General features: G+C 44.5%; 1 protein-coding gene and 1 non-coding gene across 2 annotated transcripts in view; both read left to right on the top strand.

Annotated features, from left to right (window-relative positions):
- The first annotated feature begins 2,638 nt into the window (after positions 1-2,638).
- Trnas-uga lies at positions 2,639-2,713 on the top strand. The gene has a single exon. It is a non-coding gene; the product is annotated as a tRNA-Ser (tRNA).
- A 2,802-nt stretch (positions 2,714-5,515) lies between these two features.
- The window catches only part of LOC124722679 (glutamate receptor ionotropic, kainate 5-like), a 229,794-nt gene continuing 227,597 nt past the window's right edge, over positions 5,516-7,712 (top strand). Inside the window, exon 1 of the mRNA XM_047247822.1 lies at positions 5,516-5,529. The gene's annotated coding sequence lies outside the window, so the exon portion shown is untranslated. The remainder of the gene's footprint in view (positions 5,530-7,712) is intronic.

Here is a 7,712-nt window from a genome sequence, read left to right as displayed (position 1 = left end):
CCTTCGGCATCCTCCTGGTGCTGTGGCTCATCCTCGACATCATCCGCCCAAGAATCAGATGCAGCAATTGGTAACTGTTGATTAGTGCTGTCAGTAGAGCGCTTGCGCGCATGTTCAGTAGCAGAAGTGATGTTGTCAGACTGAGGCTCAGAAATTGTATCCGCCGTAGCATCGTGATGGGAATGGTGAGTTGTGGTGGTAGAGTCCCGAGTGTCGTCCGACGCCGGATGTTCTTCCGGGTCACACATCCGAAGCAGGCAATCATCGGATGGCGTATGGCGCCGTTTCTTGCGTTTTCGAGGGGACCGTTGTTTCTGGACATGTTGTTCTGTGTCAGAGTGCGGGTGACAATCATCGGACGCGGTCTCCATTGGTAGGAAGGCAGAGGTCGGGACAATTTCAGTTTCTACTTCCATCTTCTCTTTAGGCTCGTCTTGGTGGCACAATTGATCACCGTGTTGAGGCAAGTCTGCCGATGACGTCGTAGAGGGGGATATGCTGTCCGCCACACTGTCATCGACCACTGACTGCAATATGGTGTTACGATCCTGGGCAGGAACAGCTGTTGCGGTTGCAGCCGCTGCATACGTGATGGAGAGTGAAGTAGGCGTCGCCGGGGATGGAACTTCACCAACCGGTGTCTGAGTCAGTCGGCGTTGAATGCAGGCCGATCGGACATGTCCTTCCTGGCCACAGCCGGCGCAAGTACGTGGTTGTCCGTCGTACGTGACAATGGCTCTGCAGCCGCCAATTACTAAATAGGATGGCACGTGCTTCGTCAGTTCAATCTTAATTTGTCGCACTCCATTTAAGACGGGGTACGTCTCAAACGTTTGCAATTTTTCAGCCAAGTGGCTTAGCACGTTGCCGTACGGTTTGAAAGCTGTCATCACAACATCTGGCGGGACATGGAATGGCAGCTCGAAGACCCTCAGAGTGCGAAGGCCTAATCCAGCGTGGTCAATCGTAACAGTTCCCATGTGACCATCAGAATGCCTGAATTTAAGTCCATGAGCGTGTCGGCACACAACATCTGTGCACGCCTTTTCATTGATCATTTTTATGTAGACGACACTTTGTGTTATAGAGAAGTGGATCCCAATGATGTCTTGAGGTGCAATATGAAGTTCTTCCCGGCAGAAACGTTCAATGTCAACTGCTCGAGGTCTTGCGTAGTCCGCTTGGTTCAAATGGCTCTTAGCACTATGCGACTTAACTTCTGAGGTCATCAGTCGCCTAGAACTTAGAACTAATTAAACCTAACTAACCTAAGGACATCACACACATCCATGCCCGAGGCAGGATTCGAACCTGCGACCGTAGCGGTCGCTCGGCTCCAGACTGTAGCGCTTAGAACAGCACAGCCACTCCGGCCGGCCGTAGTCCGCTTGAAATGTGATCTTAATTGTGGACTTGCGATACGAGTGTGCCATGGCACTACCGAGACACGGACGCGTGACACTCGCCGCAGCGGAAGGTAAACAGTAAAGCAACGGTTTCTTTTAACTGCCGATTTTCTCGACAACGGCTGAGAAGTGGATCTTGGTGCTTTGCCACATTACACCTCTTGCCATGAGCTTTTATTATGCGCAGTGTGAATCGAATCTGAATTTCATAATTGGCGGCCTCCTCTTGCAAGATCATGATAAGTGAAAGAAGTGAGTCGCTACCAGCTACGGATCTACTATCAGGATGTGGAGAAGTTGATAAATTTGTCTACCTGGACTCAGTGGTTCAGGAAGAGAGTGGCTCCACATAGGAAATACAACGTAGAATTGTTGTGTGAAGGGAGCTGCATCGAATCTGACAGTAATTTGGAAAGACCGAGCCCTAACCAGATGTACCAAATTAAGAGCGCTGAAATCTCTGGTATTTCTAACTTTCCTTTATGGCGCTGTAACATGGACAATAACTGAATAGCAAAAGAATTGATGCTTTTGAGATGTGGACATATAGGAGGTTTCCAGAATGAGATTTTCACTCTACAGCGGTGTGTGCGCTGGTATGAAACTTCCTGACAGATTAAAACTGTGTGCCGGACCGAGACTCGAACTCGGGACTTTTGCCTTTCGCGGGCAAGTGCTCTACCAACTTTTTTTTAAAATCTCATTTTGTTCGTTTTCGTTCGTTGCATCTGCTCGTGGCGGACGTCGCAAGACACCCGTTTCAGTTCATCGTTGATCCACGAACTCAGTTTTTTTTATTGCAGAGGGCAGCTAACCCTATGACCGAACACGCTGAGTTACCGTGTCGGCAAAAAACCAACTGAGCTACCCAAGCACGACTCACGACCCGTCTTCACAGCTTCAGTTCTGCCAGTACCTCGTCTCCTACCTTCCAAACTTCACAGAAGCTCTTCTGCGAACCTTGCAGAACTAGCACTCCTGGAAGAAAGGATTTGCGGAGACATGGCTTAGCCACAGCCTAGAGGATGTTTCATATCAGCGCACACTCCGCTGCAGAGTGAAAATCTCATTCTGGAAACATACCCTAGGCTGTGGCTAAGCCATGTCTCCGCAATATCCTTTCTTCCAGCATTGTTAGTTCTGCAAGGTTCGCAGAAGAGCTTCTGTGAAGTTTGGAAGGCAGGAGGCGAGGTACTGACAGAATGGAAGCTGTGAGGACGGGTCGTGAGTCGTGCTTGGGTAGCTCAGTTGGTAGAGCACTTGCCCGTGAAAGGCAAAGGTCCCGAGTTCGAGTCTCGGTCCGGCACACATATTTAATCTGTCAGGAAATTTTGTATAGGAGGTTGCTGAGAATGTCATGGATGGACAAACAGACCAAAAAACTCTATCCTTCAAGAACTCAGGGTGGAGAAGGGGTTGTGCGGTATTGGTTTCCATCGAATCCTGCAGTTTTTTGGCCACATAGTTCGAGAGAGGAGGATAACTTGGTAAAGATGATCGTCCAAAGCAAAATTGAACGGAAGAGATTGCTGGGAAGACCACCCAGACGATGGATGGAGCAGATAAAGGAGAAGACACATGAAACATTGGGGCCTGCTACTTTGAGATGCAGAAGACCGGAAAAAATGGAAGGAGACAGTTAAGAAGATTGTGTGATGCGTCACCAACTTTCAGGCAGAAAAAGACCAAGTGTTTATGATGAAAGTTCTTTTGTGCTCACTCTGCACGTAGTGACATTACAGTTACATTAAAAAGTCCATGCAAAACACAGACTGAGGACTGATTGCACTCTTTATTTAAAACCATTTATAGAGTAGAATGTAATGAACATATGGGTGCAATTCTGATGAAGAAATGGAAAGAAAAGTTATTTTAGTTGGCCTTTGTAATAAATAAATGGGGTAGTCCATCCGTAAGTTAAGAGAAAACTGGCTGTGTTTTTCTAAAAAAAAATAAAAAATAAAAAAAATACATCTGTTAACTATAGCATTCAAAACTCGATGACTAAATGTGTATAGTGTAAACAGAAAGTGGAGGGGGCAGAGGAACTATTGAGGTTAGCAGGGTCGGGACTTTATGTAGAATCAGCAGCCACGAGTGACACTGTGTGCTGGATCTGGATTCGACCTCAGGATTTCCTGCTTACTACACAATTGCGTTAACGACTGCGCCACCCAGGCACAGTGTTGATCGTAACTGTGCGGACTATAATGGAACGCCTTTCGGCCGACCCTCTCCGTAGTCCTTGCCCACGTTCTCCATGCTCCTAATTTGAGATCCCCACATTCATATAAAATGGGTATAAAATTTTGACCTGTCAGTAACTACTCGATTTTATCTAAAATGCATGTAAGATACTATGTCACATAAGAATATAATTACATCTGGACCTGAGAAAGGGAGAAATGTTAAATAGACAGATGATGTTTGTTTCAGGAAGATAACGTGTACTGAATTTTTTTACTGCCATGTGCCGTATGGCTCTTGTTCTGTGATTGGCGTAACTGTTGCTTACTAATGATCGGTTATAGAATTTGACTGTCGCAAATTGATAGACAGTGTCTGAGTGCGTAAGATGATGCTACGTGTCTAGGGATCGTTTGAAGCCGGTTCATTAGTTGTCCCTACGTTTGCATAGGGCGCGAGGAAAACAAACTAGAATTAGTTTAAGTGAGTGTGGATAACTTCGTAAAAGCCGTAGGTAGACTGACCCGTAATTCGTAGGGAGTTAGATGTTTTCTCTTGGTCTTGACAACAAGCGAGTAGTGCATTACGTTATCGCCGACCGGAGTGGCCGAGCTGTTCTAGGCGCTACAGTCTGGAACCGCGCGACCGCTATGGTCGCAGGTTCGAATCCTGCCTCGGGCATGGATGTGAGTGATGTCCTTAGGTTAGTTAGGTTTAAGTAGTTCTAAGTCTAGGGGACAGATGACCTCAGCAGTTAAGTCCTATAGTGCTCAGAGCCATTTGAACCATTTTTGAACTAAATTTAAGATAGCACAGTGAGTTACCACGGCCCATTGTAAAAAAAAAAATAACGTCGATGTAGAGGAATGAAAGTGTTAATGCACAGAAACCGAAGATAAAGATTTTCTAGGAAAGGGATTATCAAGTAGGTAGTTTCAAGTAGTAGCTAAACAGGCAATTACACTACACATTCTATGACATTCAAATCATTTTCAGTTCATACTATGTCTTTGACGGCAGTGAAATGTTTCTCAGGGTACAGTATAAGTTTTATTTTGCAAGTGAATTTCCATTTCAATGTTAGTGTAGAAATTTCTTACGAAATATTGCAAAAATTTCTTGTTTTTGCAAGACACTGTTTACTACATTTAAGAAGCACTGAGATAGTACCTTTCACTATTTTGTAGCATAAATTTCACGTGTGTGTCGTATACGACACAGTGGATTTGTATTTCGTAAAAACGTTTGTTCATTTGTGCATATTCAGCAGTAATTTGCTGTCAATTTTGGCAAATTCCGGTGTTATTGAACGATAATAAGTGAAGTAACTATAATAATAACAACTAAAAAAACGTTAATAACAGTGATAAGGAAAGTTGGCTGAAAGTAAAGTAAACAAACATTATTCCGTAGTGTCAAAATAAGAGATGCTTCATGAGCTGGAGAAGCCATTCGACTTCCTTCGACGAAGCTCCACATTTAACTTCACGAGAGCGGCTCTTTGCACTGTGTGCAGCAGAGAAAGTATTGACTTTGTGCTCGTGAGCAGATTACAGACACGCGCAACAGTGTTTCACGGCTTGCGGGTTGGCTAACGAAGCGGTTCGAATTTTTGCGTCGATCACGCATGCGGTTCGTGGCGGATGGCGAGAAGCCATTACTGCGGCAAAGATGTAGCTGCCGATACCCGCTGGTGGTGCATTAGGTACCGGCATTTGCTTTTAACGTATCACGCTGTTCGGACCCCAATGGCTGATCTTTGGTTTAAAAAGCCGCGGGTAAGTGCAAAGACCTCGCACATCGTGGCCACAACTGTTGCTGTGTTGAGAAAGGCCACACCTCTTCTCTTATCAGTGGGATAAACCGGAAGGACCACCGAGATATTCTTAGCTGAGTCGCTCGTTAATTTGAAGAGCAGTCTGTTAGCAACCGAGGGGTAAGTTCTGATCCACAGGTATATATTTATTTTCTGTAGATTATTGCGGGTATTGAGAAAGAGATATATGTTCACTTGGAATAAGTGAATTATTCTGTTGGAGTAACATAGAATTACGTATTTCTTGAAAATTTTGAAAAACATATTTATTGTTTTTAATGAATTCTTCTGCCAGATTACGTTTTTTTAATTTTTAAGTTGAAGTTAAACTAAACATTTAATTTATTTAGTACACACAGTCGTGGTCGCAATAACTTGTTACTTTTTATGACCGGTTTCGATCTACTACAGAGATCATCTTCAGATCTACATTCCTTGGTGATAGTAGGAATCCCTCGTGGTAGAGCAGACCAGTCAGTACCCCCCCCCCCCCCCCCACTGGTAGTAAACGTTACTGAAAGAGCATTGATATTGTCAAGCGTGTGCTAAAGGATATTTTCAGGTTATCGACCCTGCTTACACATCAGTATGCCTTTAAAAAGTATTTTGTTGATATAAGTCAACAACGAATAAATACTTTTATATTTTTAGATTGGGCAACGCGCGTTATGGAAAATGTGTTGGTATTGCTAGGGTTAAAGCTGAGCGACCTACTATATAAGTACTTAATATGTAGCGCTATAGTTTATGGGAAATTCACAATATTAACAAGTGAGTTATCGTTTTCGCATCTAGTCAGCCAGAAACGTTGCAGTCACAGTTTGACAAGTTGTAGTATTATAAGGGATATATGGCTGTAGTGCCATGCTGCCTTTGGCAATACGTTATCGTTATCGTTGTTAATAATGTCGGGTGATAGTATGTGCTAGCCAATGAGAATCGCTCACTATTATAATCCGGGTTGTCACTTATATTTGGCTATTTTTGCCGTATATGTCACGATTACGAAGGTTGTGGTTGGGTTGGGACCTGAGAGGTCCTCCAATAATAAAAAAAGAAGTTCTCATCAATGAACTTTGAAACAGTCATGCAACACACACGCAGAGAACTACTGACGAATAAACGACGAAAAAAGAGAATGAAAATGTTGTTAGCGGCACTGCTTCTATATCGTGGCGTCCCAGGTTCGATTCCCAGCCAGGTCGGAGATTTTCTTTGTTCGGAGAGTGTGTGTTCTATCGTCGTGAGCATTTCATCTTATCTTCATCGACGAGCATGTCACCAAAGTTCTTTCTATTGAAATAATGCACCAGGTGGCCGAACAAACTCAGAAGAGCTCTCCCTGTCAATCATGCCACACAATCATTGCACCTTAACTGTTATAGCTGACTATTCACTTTTATTACTGACCGAGTTACACAGATCTGTGGATGTTAGGTTCACACTGATTCAAAACACTTCGCTTCCCGGGTGCTGTAAACATAACTTCATCTGCGTCGTGGGCCTCGGTCTGCATGCAGAACCTACGTAACGCCAACAGTTTCCTCACCTTCCGCTAGGTGTCACTACCTACCGTAGAACGTTTCAGCGCCCTGCGGCGTCGGTTATTGCAGTCAGTCGTTTCCCTAACGACTGCAGTCGAGGAACAGCAAAAAGGTGTCGACACAACATTGTGCAAGGGGCTGTTTTTATTCGTTTATGCGCGTCCTGTCTACCTTGAGTCGATCCTATTTCATTGTTAACAGAATGTCCTTCGAAGCACTGAAATAGTACAGGGTAGGGCAAATAAAAGTGGCCTGGTCGAGTGGATACGATTTAATGTGAATGTACGCATATAAACACACCCGTGAAGCGCACATCACGTGTACACCCGCCACGTGATCCATACCGGTTCAGAGCGTAAGGCGGGCTGTGTCAGTTTGAGTGCAACAGTGCAAAGGGGACGATGGTACTCACAGTGGAACAGCGGGTGTTGATTTGTTTTGAACAAGTCCAAAAACATTCTGAAACATGGCGGCAGTTCACCAGAAAATGCTTCAGAGTTCTACCAACTCAACCCAACACATGTCGCAAGAAACCGGCATATCACATCGATGATGCGGTCGAATTCCTGCACACGTACCCCTACCGAGTGTCTGTTGTTCATGCATTAAATCCAGCAGACGCTCTCAGCGCATCCAGTTTTGCGAATGGAATTTCACTGAGGCAGCAATGAATGACTTAACTCACAGAATCACAGATTCTGGTCAACAGAGAATCCGCTTAACTTCCACGAAACGCCATTGCATGATCAGAAGTTTGGT

The sequence above is a fragment of the Schistocerca piceifrons genome, chromosome X (assembly GCF_021461385.2).
Source record: "Schistocerca piceifrons isolate TAMUIC-IGC-003096 chromosome X, iqSchPice1.1, whole genome shotgun sequence".
Classification (NCBI taxonomy): domain Eukaryota; kingdom Metazoa; phylum Arthropoda; class Insecta; order Orthoptera; family Acrididae; genus Schistocerca; species Schistocerca piceifrons.
This window is presented reverse-complemented; position numbering and strand designations above follow the sequence as displayed.